The following is a 14370-nucleotide window of genomic DNA, read 5'->3' as shown; positions in this document are numbered from 1 at the left end:
CAGGCCACAAGTTGGATGGGAAGTGGAGCTGCTGGGATTAGAGCTGGTGCCCATATGGGATCCTGGCATGTTCAAGGTGAGAATCCTAGCCGCTAGGCCACTGTACTGGGCACTAAATACAAACTTCTACAAAGCCACCACCATATTCATCACCAGTATCACTGAACACAATCACGCGTAAGCCATTATCATATTCATGCACATTTTCTCTTCCCTGTATTCCAAGCATCAACAGCAGCAAAACCAGTATCCCCCAGTGCTAAGCTGGGTTTAAAACCTTTTCACATCTGTGTCTCTGTTCACTGACATTAAGATGTGTTCAAAAAAAGTGTCTAATATTTATTTTCATTGAACTTTGATTCTCACCATCATCTGGCTGAAGTAATGAAATCACATTTGATGGAAAGAGCATGCCATAGATATTACTTCTGATGCAAATTGAGGTTTGTATATGAGCAGAGCAGTTGACAGCAAATAAGAGAAACTTGGTTGTCATGAAGTATCATAAAACTAAACTAAAAATTAAATTAAATTAAATTAAATTAAATTAATGATTGCAAAATCAGTCAGAATAGATACCCTGATGGTCGATGCCTTTGTGGAAATACAATGGTATAGCAAGAAATTAAGATCTTTATGGCAACAAAGACACAAGCTTTTGTATGCACTAGCAAGTTTACTCTTTTGCATTCTTGCTGCATTAGCACATCTCAGCATAGTTATTCTGTCCTTGGCATCCTCAATTCCAGCAGGAGTTGTCTCATCAGCTGTAGAATATGTCTTTCTGGGGAAATTATGCCAAAAAGTAATGTTTCATCAGCATTATAGACTTGTATTGGAGCAGATTTCCATAAATGTTGACAATGTCTTATTTATTAATGAAATCTCCTTTGCTTCACAATCAGCAGATTCTTTTTCATTACAAATCCCAAAAGTCTAATTCTGTTCTGTTCTTAAATTTTGTTTTCATCATCATACTTATATTTTTGGTTTATCTGAATATGTCCTTGTTTGCTTTGTTATTACTATACCATTAGATGACATATATGCAATGCAACACTGAGAGATTGTTTCTCTCTTGCAATACACAGTCAGGAATCATTCTCAAATCATTCTCAAATTTTTCTATTTCTCAGTGTTGTCTATTAGTTGATTCATTATATAACCTTACCACTTTAGTCTTCCTGTTTTCTTTAAGTCATTTGTAGTGATTATTCCAGAATTACACACTTCTGTAACAGGTTTCACAATTATATCACTGTCCAGGTCTTGAACAGATGTAAATGATTAAAATGTTAGTAATTAAACATAAATCATTCCTCATCTTATCATTGTTATCCATAAGAATATTTATTCTAAAATATTTATTTCTAAAATTCTTAGCAACACTTGATTTCACAGAGCAACAATTAGGAAAAAAAGTGGAGAATGCTCCCTTTTTTGAACCCATGTGAGGCAGTGTGGACAGCCTGTCATTCATGCAAGCAAGCCTCTTCATTTTGATTGTGACCATGCTTACCTGGGGGAGCCAGGACATTAACAGAAATGAAAGGTTGCAGCTGAAAGGGTAGTAATGGCTTTCCCCTGCTCGATACGTCAAAAACATTGTGATCCGTTTCTATACAACAGTGACCCATAATCAAAGGTAAGATGTGGCATTTTCCACATGTGGCCTCATGTCCCTAACCAACATGTTTAGGTTTTTAAATTGTGAATGTATAATCTGTATGACAATGTACATTGTACAGTAGTTCAGAGAACAAAAGAGCACTGAGAACAGAGCACAGGAGAGCAGCATTGATGCCCCTTTTAATATTTATCAAGGAAAGTTTTAGAACCCATATATGAGGAAATTACCTGAAACCATGGGAAAACCATCTAAAAGGATGAAAGCAAGCAAAGACCACTACATATAATGCCTGAAAACGTAACTACCTCAACAAAACAGTTTGGGAAAATTCATAGTTCGGGGTTATCCACTGGAGCAGAAGGCATTTGCCTCAAAATTGAGAAATAACTGCCCAAATATTATGAACTGTTCCAGACAGCCATAACATATCTTTAAAAGCAACAGTCACACTCTTCCAGCTCTACTTTCAGACTGGGGAGGGTTTCCCAATGAAACTTTTGGATATATCTGGACAATGAGATGCTGGACTCTGCATGGTCCATGCCTCCAACGAAGGAATCATGACTGGTGATGATCTGTAATAATGTAATAGTATGGAGGAATTCAATATGGGGGAGGGTTTGGGGAGGGGTTGCAGGAATCCCAGAACCTATGAAACCATGACATAAAAAGAAATTAAAAAAATAATAATCACAAGGGATAACAAGGGATAAACTATTTCCAAACATCTCAAGTGTGCCCCTGAAAGATTCTCAAAGGTATTTGCGGGCATTAAAAAAAATCTGCAAAGAAAAATTAAAATAAGCAATGTTCATTGTGCAATCAAATATTACCAATTACAAAAATCAGCTGGAAAATGCAATACATAATGGGGATAAACAACAGCATGAAAGCAAATCAGATCACCTACAGGAGTTTGAATGCGCATATATGGAACATGCAAATTGAATTTTTTTATGGATGTGTTCAAAAATAGGAATGACAAATAATATAGTTAAAACACCTAAAATTAGAGATATTTGATATAAAAATAATATTTTAACCAGTTTTGGAAACATCATAACAGAAACATTTAATAAAATTAAATTGAAAGAACTTTGGAGAACATTGGGACAATTTAAACCACAGGAGGTATTTTTATAGTTAGCAGTCATCTTCTAGAGGAAAAAAAAAGGATGATATTAAAAATGTTAAGAAAAAATGACCACAACATTTTCAAATGAAACTGAAATTACAAATAACAGAATCACTGGGGCTAATGAAGCTATATATATTCAAAACTGTTAAGAACAAGAGACAGAAGAAACAAAAAAAAGCTTTACTAAGGCACATCATGGTGCGGTTGCTCTTCATTGCTGATAATGGAGAAAACGTTTAAAAATATCCAGGCAAAACAATGGCTATAGCATACAAGAAATGAAAATAAGGATAGCCACACATTATGTTTAGAACATGCTATGTTCACTTTACAAATATATAAGAATGTAGAAGAAATATAGAAAAATATTTTAAAATTCATGGAAGATAGAAATTCTTGTCAAGCAGAACTTAATAGGCACAAGCATACTCAGGACCAAAATAAAATCCATTTTAGACATAACAACTGGAAACATTTCAAAGCCACCAAAATTCCACTTCAGCAATTATTGGAGGAAGTTTTTAGGCAGAAGGAAATTGATATTGAGTGAAATTTTGGATCTGCTTAGAGAGAGGAAGAAAATCAGGAATGGTAATTGCACGGGTAAATAACAACACTAAAAGTAGACAAAGTCTTTGAACTGACACTTCACTAAAGGTGTACAGATGGTGAATAAGCACATAAAACAATGTTCAACATCATTAACGTTGGGAGAAATAGAATCTAAAAATAAACAGATTACACTAGTGTATTTTAAATTGTATAAAAAATCGACATTGCACTCATGGTAGTATTATACAATTGGATAATTGGAAAAACCATGCTGCACCTTAGAAAAAGTTAAACATAAATTTATCGCATCATTTAGCGATTTTGTAACTTGGGATTCACCTAAGAAAAGCACAATGTCCTTCAGGAGGCGATGTATAAACACACATGGTACGTGACTTAAGTGAAACACCATCGGTAATGAAAAAAGAGCTCATACATAAAATGCTATGGATGACTATCAAAGCAAAAACTTATTTGAAGAATTACACAGTAAAAAGCTTACAGTATATAATTTATGATATATATATATGATAGTCATCGCTTATGAAATGTTTCCATTTACATCATTACATTAACTTCCATAAATACACACAAAGTTTCTGATATTCTAAACAACAGGAGGAAATCAAACCTATGTGCCATAACCAGAGTAATTAGCCAAGAAGTAGGGCTAAAATTGAAACTAGATGATCTGTATTATGAGTCATTTAGTACTTTATATTGCATTATGATTAATTCTACATATTCGGCATCTGGTATTTATTAAGTTTTAACTGACTAGCAGAAAGTTGCTATATATAAGAATAAAAATATATACAACCTTCAACAACAAACAAAAATACCATTTTTATCAATTCAAGTAAATTATCATTTGCTTTATAAAGTTTTTACAGAATATAGAAATAATCCCACCAATAATTTGTGATTATTAATATTGCAAAATGCTTTTTAGATATATATCTCATTTAGATCTGAAATTTGTAATTAAATTTCTCCTGTAAATTTGGCTACAGTGATTCAATATCTAACAAATTAATATATTTCAGGAATGAACACATTAATTTATGTCAAATGGTTGCAAACCTGAAGATTAAACTTGGAAACGCATGTAATGATCTTACTTTTACATAGCAAGATAGTTCCACTGGACTACACATTCAGAATGCGCTGCGTGACACCGATCTTTTGAGAACATAATTTAGGACAAAGAAGCAAGCCAATATGGCTCAAATTTCTTTCTCAGGCCAGGTTTAGAAAACAGGTTAAATGGAAATTTTAGGAATAAGGGGAGTGAACAGGAATCTTGTTTTTTAAGTTGAATAGCTTTGACTCCCAAAGTTCACATAGATGTATAAACATGGAGCTTTAATATTAACAGTTGACAGATTAAAGGTAGCCTTTTAGTCAAACAGTGGCAGAAAGGAATGGGAGCAGTCAGATGTCTTTCTGCCATTCCAGATCCTACCCTGAGGCTGGTTCTCTGGGAAGGTTGACTAACTTGAGTTCATGTTGGCCCAGGCTTTCCTTTTCTCTTTCCTGGCCTCCAGATGTATATCACCACCAAACCACTAACCTCCGTCAGATCATGGGATATCTTTACACAGGCCATGCAAAAATTCCTAAGAAAAAATGTCTTTGGTCCTTTTTATGGAGTTAGAATGAAATTTTAAATTCATATCTTTTCATTTGTTCTGCTTCTAATATTTTGAAGATAGATCTATATATTTTATCCTGACATTCAATCCTTTGAAAGCACCAATGGTGAGCTTTCTTATTTTAATTTTTTAAATATTTATTTGTTTTTCTTGGAAAGGTAGATTTACAAAGAAAAGTAGAGACAGGGAGAAAGATCTTCCATATACTGATTCACTCCCTAAAAAGGAGCTGAGCTCCAACCAAAGCCAGAAGCCTCCTCTGGATCTTTCACATGGATACAGTGTCCCAAGGATTTGATCCATCCACTATTTTTTTCCCAGGTCCCAAGCTGGGGCCTGGATGAGAAGAGGAGCAGCTGGGACATGAACTGGCACATATATGGATCCAGGTGAGTACAAGACAAGGATTTAGTCACTGAGCCATTGCACCGAGCTTAGATACAAGGCATTTAAAGATACAACTCTAAGAGTGTGGTGATATATTCTTCTACACTCTTTTTCTCCATTCTCCTCCATTACTTGTTCCAATTTTGAGATATCAAACATTCAATTAATGTTAAATCCAAAGGCTTAGCACACCACTTGATACATATTCAATGACAGTTCAAGCAAATGGGAAGGCCTCTTTAGTAAATGTTGTTGGGACAACTGGCTGATAGCCTGTAGAAACAAAAAGATAGACCCACATCTATCACGATACACTAAGATCCAATCTACATGGTTAAAAGACCTAAACCTACATCCAGAAACCTTCAAACTCTTGCAAGAAAATGTAGGAAATACCCTGCAAGACCTAGGAGTAGGTCCCGACTTTCTAAGAAGAACACCAAAAGCAATAGCAGTTGAGAACAGAATAAACAAATGGGACCTCATCAAACTAAGAAGCTTCTGTACAGCAAGGGAAACAATCAACAAAGTAAAAAAGCAACCCACAGAGTGGGAGAAGATCTTTGCACACGATATAGGCGATAGGGGGCTAATTTCCAGGATATACAAAGAACTTCAAAACAATCAAAAAACCAAAACAAACAAGCCACTCAAGAAATGGGCACGGGAAATGGGCAAACATTTCACAAAGGAACAAGTCCAAATGGCAAGCAAACATATGAAAAAATGTTCCAGCTCCCTAGCAATAAGGGAAATCCAAATTAAAACATCGATGAGGTAGCACCTAACACCAGTAAGATTGGCCCACATAAACTAGAACACCAACGACGCTTGCTGGCGAGGATGCGGGGAAAAGGGAACCCTACTCCACTGCTGGTGGAGCTGCAAATTGGTACAGCCTTTATGGAAATCAGTCTGGAGAACACTCAAACAACTCAAAATCTGCATACCATATGACCCAGCAATAGCACTCCTAGGAATATATCCAAAACACCTGTTTTACGACAAACCAACATGCATCCCTATGTTCATTGCAGCACAATCAGTAATTGCAAAAACATGGAAGCAACCGAAATGCCCATCAGCAGAAGATTGGATAAGAAAGCTTTGGTTCATCTACTCCATGGAATACTACTCAGCTATTAAAAAAAACAAAATGCAGTTCTTTGTGGCTAAATGGGCCCAACTGGAAACTATAATGCTAAGGGAAATGAGCGAATTCAAAACTAAATAGGTTTGTTGTACATGAATAATTGGCAAGAACTATGATCAAGTGAAAAGATAAACCTTCCATTCGTAGACACTAAAATTTTACTAAATCACAGAAACTAAACATATAGTAATATATTAGTCTTTTCTTCAAGATTTATTTATTTTTATCGGGAAGTCAGATTCACAGAGAGGAGAAGAGACAGAGAGGAAGATCTTCTGTCCGATGATTCACTCTCCAAGTTACCACAGGGACAGAGCTGTGCCAATCCGAAGCCAGGCGCCAGGAGCCTCTTCTGGCTCTCTCATATGTGTGCTGGGTCCCAAGGTTTTAGGTCATCCTCGACTGCTATTCCAGGCCACAAGCAGGGAGCTGGATGGGAAGCAGGGCTGCTGGGATTAGAACTCATATGGGATCCCGGTGCAAAGAAGGCTAGGAATTTAGCCTCTAGGCCAACACGTCAGGCCAGTGATACATTATTTTTAATCACTGCTTTGACAAACATGAACGATAATGTTTACAAAAATATATTTGTAGCAGCAATGACATAAATAGACATTTTTACTTTTGTTTTGCTTTGTATGTGTATTTTGTTTTTACTTTTAGCATTATAATGTGGGAGCTAAAATTAAATCATTTTAAAAATAAGAGACAATGAGGATAAGCAAGCCTTCGCCCATGGAGAAGACATATTCTGAAAATAAGAGCATCAATAAAGGTACCATTGAAGAAAAATCTGCAAAGAGAAATAAACCAAAGCAAGTGGAGTGAAGATGCAGAGATGCAGCAAATGGAGGGAAAGAATACTTAACGCTTTTCTATGAACGGATACGGCAGAGGTAGAGATCATGGCAAATTTCCACTTCTGGGTTTCAATGTTTAGTTCAAAAGGTGTTAGTGGCTGATAGCCTATCTATGCACACACTGCCGGCGGTGATCATGAGACACATGGTGAGCAATGGTGAAATTCTGGAGGAATGATGTCTCAGAAAGAAACCATAATGAAAGAATCTACACATCTTAGGAAAAAAGTATTTGTACAGAGCTTAAGAATACCAATGAAGTGTGTGTTAGTCTACTCAGAGTTAACAAGAATTGATACAAAAATAAGAAATATGAAATAAATCTCGTCTTTCTGCAACATATTTTAAAATCCATGGTCCAAAGAACAATGTGGTGAATCAGAGGTCAAAAACAAGGAAAATAGACTTTGCATTGTGTACATAAGCCCATTGTAGAAATGATATTGTTGTTTGATTATTTTATAACAAGCGGTATTTATAAAATTAGGGTTCTTAAAGATTAAATTTTTGAGAAAGTCAGTGGAATTTAAGTTGGAATGTCAGTTGCAATGCATGATATAATAGTTCTTACTCTTAATCCCATGTTCTTTTTACAACATACCTCCTGCCTTGACTACTGAATATGAAACATTGCCAACACAAGGAATTTATAATTTTTACTTATTAAAAACAGATTAAAGGTCAGTAATCAGTTTGTATTACTGTGTAACAAAGCAGAAAATATTAATGCTTTAAAATGATGAATATTTTGTCTGTAATGATTCTTTGGGTCTCCAATTTAGACCCAATGATACGGTTTAACAAAGCTTCAGCTGTAGCTCCTTCTTCAATATGTAGTCAGGATGGTGCTTTACCTCTTGGTTCTTGCTGGTTTGGGGATGGAAATACAGCAGTGGACAGGGTGACTAGGTCAGGTGCCATTCATTACCTAGCTACCAAGTCAGGCCCACTAACATTTTGGATCAAATGTGCCCGAAGAGAGAAGAGGAAAAGTGAATGTCCTGATTGTAACCTGTTTATTTTACCAGGAATTTAACAATGTATAATTAAGAGAGGTTACTTTCCAACAGTGTATAGGCTATGAAATCTAAATTCAAGTTACTAGTAGAGTGAGAAACAAGTCTGTGTTTTGAGATCTTGAATTCTGTTTATACACATGGCAGGTGACAAAAAAAGGTAAGAGTAACCTAGTTAGTTGCCTCTAGCCCTTCAGCTAGTGTACTGATTCAATTCATGACTTCAGAGTCCTCACAGGATAATCACTTCGGTATTCCCTCCCAAGATTTGAATTTTGGAAGGACACATACATCCTTAGCAGACCTCTTTAAGCAAAATTTATAAATGCACATTTGCCTAATTGTATTGACCAAAGTCCAACTGACTTTGTTTACTCTTTTCTCAAAAAAGGGAGAAGGCACTGCCCTATATTATTTCTGCACATGCACCAAAGACATAAATTTTAGAATTGGACAGTAATTTATTAATTATATGTTGTCAAGGCAGCAGAAAAAAGAGCCAATGTCACTAAGGTCCCCAGAAGCTACGTTCAGGGTAGAGAAGCTAACGATGCACGTGGGAAGCCAGGTTTCAGGCGCTGAGAGGAAGGGGTATACTCTGCTTCCTTGGGAGAATGTGCTTGCGCTGTTTCTGTAATTTGAGCTGATTGTCAGGTGGCACTCATTAGATCAAAAACAAGGAGGAGTATAATTAGACTAGCTTTAAAGCAAATCAGGCCTTGTGATGCAATTCATTAATCAACCATCCATAAGAGGCAGATTATGTTTCATCACCTGAGATGGTCAATGTCCCTTTTGTCACTGTTATTGGTACTGCCCATAAATAACAAAGATCCAATCCTCATTGTACCTACATTAGGGCGCCAGGATACAATGTACCCACAATGAAATTATGACAATCTTTTACATGGTTGGGAGGCACTCCAGCACCAGCATGATGGACTTGGAAAAATTTACAAAAAAACACACATTGTCAAACTAGTGGGGAAAAGAGAGGGGAGGGGAGGGAAGTTGGGGGAGGGAGAGTCCCTTGCCAAATAAACTGAATCAAAACTCAATCAAATAAAAAGGAAATCAGGCTATACTGTAAGTTTTTTTCCATAGAGTAAGAGGTACATCTGAGCAAAGTGAGACAGATGAGGCTATTGGGTCACAGGTACTGATTTTAGTAGACGTCTAATGCCGCAAAGACTAGATTACATTAACAGAGAGACAAATTAAACCTCTTCACTGGCTATGTACTTAATAAAATAATCTAAATAAACTAAGACAAGCTATGCCAGAATTCTACCTTTTTTTTCAGGAATTTGGACAAATATTACCCACAAGAGGAATTTTCATAAGCCTCAGAAGCCATGAGTGAAAACAAAACTATGTTCATCTTTGGGGTGTGTGGACGTAGGAAGTCTTCCAGCACAAAAGTGCAGGAAGTGTCCCAAACGTGCTGGTTTTTAGCATCGAGACACCTTGTGGCATTTCATCTCTGTTCAATGAGTTTTTCTCAAAATAAGGAAGGGTCCTAAATTATACTCAATTTGTAATCTAATAAAATAGTGTCTTCTGCTGACAGAAGACACTATACATTCAATCAGAATCGAAGTTCATTGTTAATTGTATCACATTGGGCATCATGGATTTAATAGTTGTATGACCTTTCCTTGTGCTGTAATCCATAGTTAATAGGAGTTCATGGAGGAATTGTAACTTTGATAGTTCTTTTAAAGGGATCTCATGCACGTTCAATCTGTGCACCAGGGGAGGGCAGCAGCTTCATTATTTTTTAATTAGATTTATTTATTTTCATTGAAGGGCAGATATACAGAGAGGAGGAGAGACAGAGATCTTCCATCCTTGATTCACTCCCCAAGCAGCTGCAACTGCTGGTGCTGAGCCAATTTGAAGCCAAAAGCCAGGAGCCTCTTCTTAGTCTCCCACTCATGTATAGGAACTCATGACTTTGGGCCATCTTCTACTGTTTCCCAGCCTGCAAGCAAGGAGCTGGATGGGAATCAGGGTGACTGGGATTAGAATCAGCGCCCATATGGGATCCCAAAACATACAGGGTGAGAACTTTAGCCACTAGGCAACTGTGCTGGGCCTAGCACTTTGTTATTTCAGTCAGAAGAATAATAACTTATTTGATGTTGGAATCAGGGGATACTCCATCTTCCAAGTGTTTTCCTTTCTATACCCATCCTTAAGAAGATACTTAAAGAAGTAAATGTTTCAATATCCCCTTTCAGAAGATGTGCAGAACTTTGTGTGCTCCAACAGTTTCCATTTTCAAATATCTATTTTTGCAGTTTGTTCTCCCAGAGTTGACCAAATATTTAGCTTCTTAATTAATAGCTTCCTATTCTACGTGTTACTTACTTCACTTATATTAGAAGCTTGTCCACAATAAAGGGAAATGTCGCCATGTGTTACAGGTTATTCCTCAAAGTTCCAAGTTTACCCTGCCTTTCTGTAGGCATGCCTGGTATTAGAGAAGCAAATGACACTTAGGTTCACCAGTTCCAACAGCTTTGATGCAGTTTCCTGCAATGAATCTCTTATCCTATCTCAACTCTGCTATTTTCACTTCTCTTTCCAAACTTCAACTGAAGCAAGTTTTAATTAGTGGGGCTGAAAACTCACATTGCAAAGGTGCGGTTAAAGAGAGAGGATGTACTATGTAGCTATGAAGAAAGGATTGATTTGTACTTTGAATCTAGACACTATCATTAATTCAATGCATTTGAAAGGAACCTAATTTCAACTCAATAGATATGACAATTTCCTAAATGCCATCACCATCCGAAAGTGAAATTTGTTCTCAGAAACTAATCCTTTTATCCTTCAATGTCTTCAAGTTTAATTTAGATTAGCAGGTAGCAAGAATACTATCGAAAGGAATGAAGTTTTTGTTATTTCAAGCACATCTCTAAATGTCAAGTACTAGGAAGAATTATACAAAAGTCAATTTCTGGGATGTAATATCAATCTGAGTTTGGGAAATAAGATAGTAAAAAAGTAAGGCTGCCAGATTTAACCCTAAGACTTCAACATGGAATAGATAGATAGATAGACAGATAGATAGATAGATAGATAGATAGAGAGCGAGCTAGGCTATTGACATAAAAATGTAGTAAAGAAGTGATGATTAATAAATGAGGATTCATTTTCAACATTTTATTTTTATTCAAAATGCACATTTACAGAGAAAAGGAGAGACAGAGTGAAAGATTTGTTCACCAGTTCACTCTCAAATGTCCAAAATGTCCAGAGCTGAGTCAGTCTGAAGCCAGGAGTCAGGAGTTTCCTCTGAGTCTTTCATGTAGATGCAGATCCCAGGCTTTAAGTATCCTCCTGATTTCCCAGGCCAAAAGCAAGGAGATAAATGGGAAGTGGAACAGATGGGACATGACCAACTTTATATAAGGGTCCCAGCTCTGGCAGACAGAGGATTAGCCAGTTGAGCCATTGTTCTGGCCCTAATTGAAGACTTTAAAAAAAAAAAAGGCCAAATGTATATAAGAAAATAAGGAAAGATAAATATTATGAATACAAGAAACTATAAAAACAAGATGAACTTCCTCTGTAAATCTGTGACAAGTTTGTATTTTATTCTTGAAATAGTTCACCATATTCTATGTGATAAAATGCACTGCATAGAATAGTTCAGTATTGTTCAGAATTCATTCACTGGCTCATGGATTGCATGGTGGCATCATTTTATCCAAGAGGCTTTTGTGTTTTCTTCACCATGCCTTAGTTATTCAGTGGAGTGTTTTCCAACTCACTGGTGCTATAAATGCTTTTATTTCATATCTGCTGTTGACTTTGCATTGCAGATTCTCATTTAATGGAATGTGTAGTGTTGTTGTAATACAGACTATCATATTCAGATGTGAAGAAACAATACAGTAGGGGCCCAGCACGATAGCATAGTGGTTAAAGTCCTTGCAAGCTTGCATGCGTGGAATCCCATATGGTCACTGGTTCTAATCCCGGCGGCCCTGCTTCCCTTCCAGCTCCCTGCTTGTGGCCTGGAAAAGCAGTGGAGGACGGCCCAAAGCCTTGGGACCCTGTACCAGTGTGGGAGACCTGGAGCAGGCTCCTGGCTCCTGGCTTCGGATTGGCTCAGCTCCAGCCGTGGCGATCTCTTGGGGAGTGAACCATCAGACAGAAGATCTTCCTCTCTCTGTCTCTCCTCCTTCTCTTTGTATATCTGACTTTCCAATAAAAATAAAATAAGTCTTAAAAAAAAAAAAGGAAAGAAACAATACAGTATACATCCATACTTTCAAATCAAGGATGGACTCCAATGAAACTCTGGACATATCTAGATAATGAGATGCTGGACTGTCTGACATTGTCTGTGCCAGCAATGTTGGGGCACACTTAAATACTAGACCGATGGACTATTGCAATCATATGAGAAAAATCTGTTAGGAGGGTGGGAATTTAGGGGGAGTGGGAAAATCCCAGACCCTATAGGATTGTACTATAAAATTCAAAATAAAAAATGTAAAAAAAAGAATATTGCTCAGTATTAAAACAGTTACCACATAAGATCAATATAATTATAGAACTTCGTTGCCAACTGATGAAGTTGGTTAATTTATATTGTGAAAATTTTGTATCAGTAGGTCTACTCACTGATGCAGTTTTACATGATTAAATAATAGCTGTCCACTTTCTTGAAATAAATTTGTCTCCCTGAGCCATCCTAGGCTGTCACACAATAAGGCTACAGGAACAAAAGGAGAAGATATACATGCAAGCAGCACGCCAAGCTTTTATATACAGTCTAGCACATTCTAGCTCTATCTACAGTGTCTATTTTTCCATTAACTTTGTCCTTTCCTCTGTATTCATGCTATTCCACAGTACTTCCATGTCTGAAAAGCTATTAAACCTTGGTTTTCTATTCTAAAACAAACTTGCCCAGTTGCTTAATGCAAAAAATTCTGAGTTGTGTTTGCTGGGATTCTTCCTGTGTCATAATTAATCTATAAATTAACTTAGAGGAAATGAAAAATCTATAGTTTCCATAATGTCTAAACTTTTTTTCATATTTTTCTGATTTTATTATGTATTTCTCTCATATCCAATGTTTCATTATTATATAATAGAGTTTTATTTCCACAAATATATGCATTTATTTATGCTATGGTAGAGGGGTTAAAATTGTATTTATTTTTAATGCCTTCTATCTGTTATTACTAAAAAATTATGTTTATAAAATCCATTTCAACTACTATAGTAACAATTCTAAAATCAAATTTTCATCCCAAAATATCATTCAATGTGCATTATTTCTTTTTCTTTTGTTGTTTGTCCCTCGTATTTTTGATCCTGGGAAAGAGGATTTAAATTAGGTAAATTTCTGAACTCATCTTTATAATTTAAAATTATGTAAGTGTGTAATCTCAAAATATAGTAAGATTTAGAATTTCTGACTTCTCCATTTCTACTTTATTTTTTCAATTAAATACATTTACTACTAGATTACATCAATGTCTGAAACACCAATGCATAACTTCAAAATAAATTATCCTTTTTTTTTACTTTTATTGGAAAGGCAGATTTACAGAGAGAGCAAGATACAGAGAGAAAAAATCTTCCCTTCACTAGTTCATTCATCAAGTGACTGCGACAGCCAGAGCATAGCCTACCTAAAGTCAAGAACCAGGAGCTTCTTCTGTGTCTCCCACATGGGTGCAGGCTCCTAAGACTTTGAGCCATTTTCCACTGTCTCACCAGACCACAAGCAAGGCTTTGGGTGCAAAGTGAGCAACTGTGACATAAACCAGTGGCCATAAGGAGTTCCAACATGTGCAATGCAAGGGATTGGGTACTGAACCATTGCGTCAGGCCCGAAAAATCAAATCATCTTAATCAACTTTATATTATTTCCTAATAGTTGTGTGTACTCGAGATTTTTATTTCCCCTCTATTAGGTTACAGTTCTAATCTTTTTTACTTGTACACAAA

This window comes from Ochotona curzoniae, unplaced genomic scaffold (assembly GCF_017591425.1).
Source record: "Ochotona curzoniae isolate NIBS_2020 unplaced genomic scaffold, NIBS_Ocur_1.0 scaffold_3890, whole genome shotgun sequence".
NCBI lineage: Eukaryota > Metazoa > Chordata > Mammalia > Lagomorpha > Ochotonidae > Ochotona > Ochotona curzoniae.
This window is presented reverse-complemented; position numbering follows the sequence as displayed.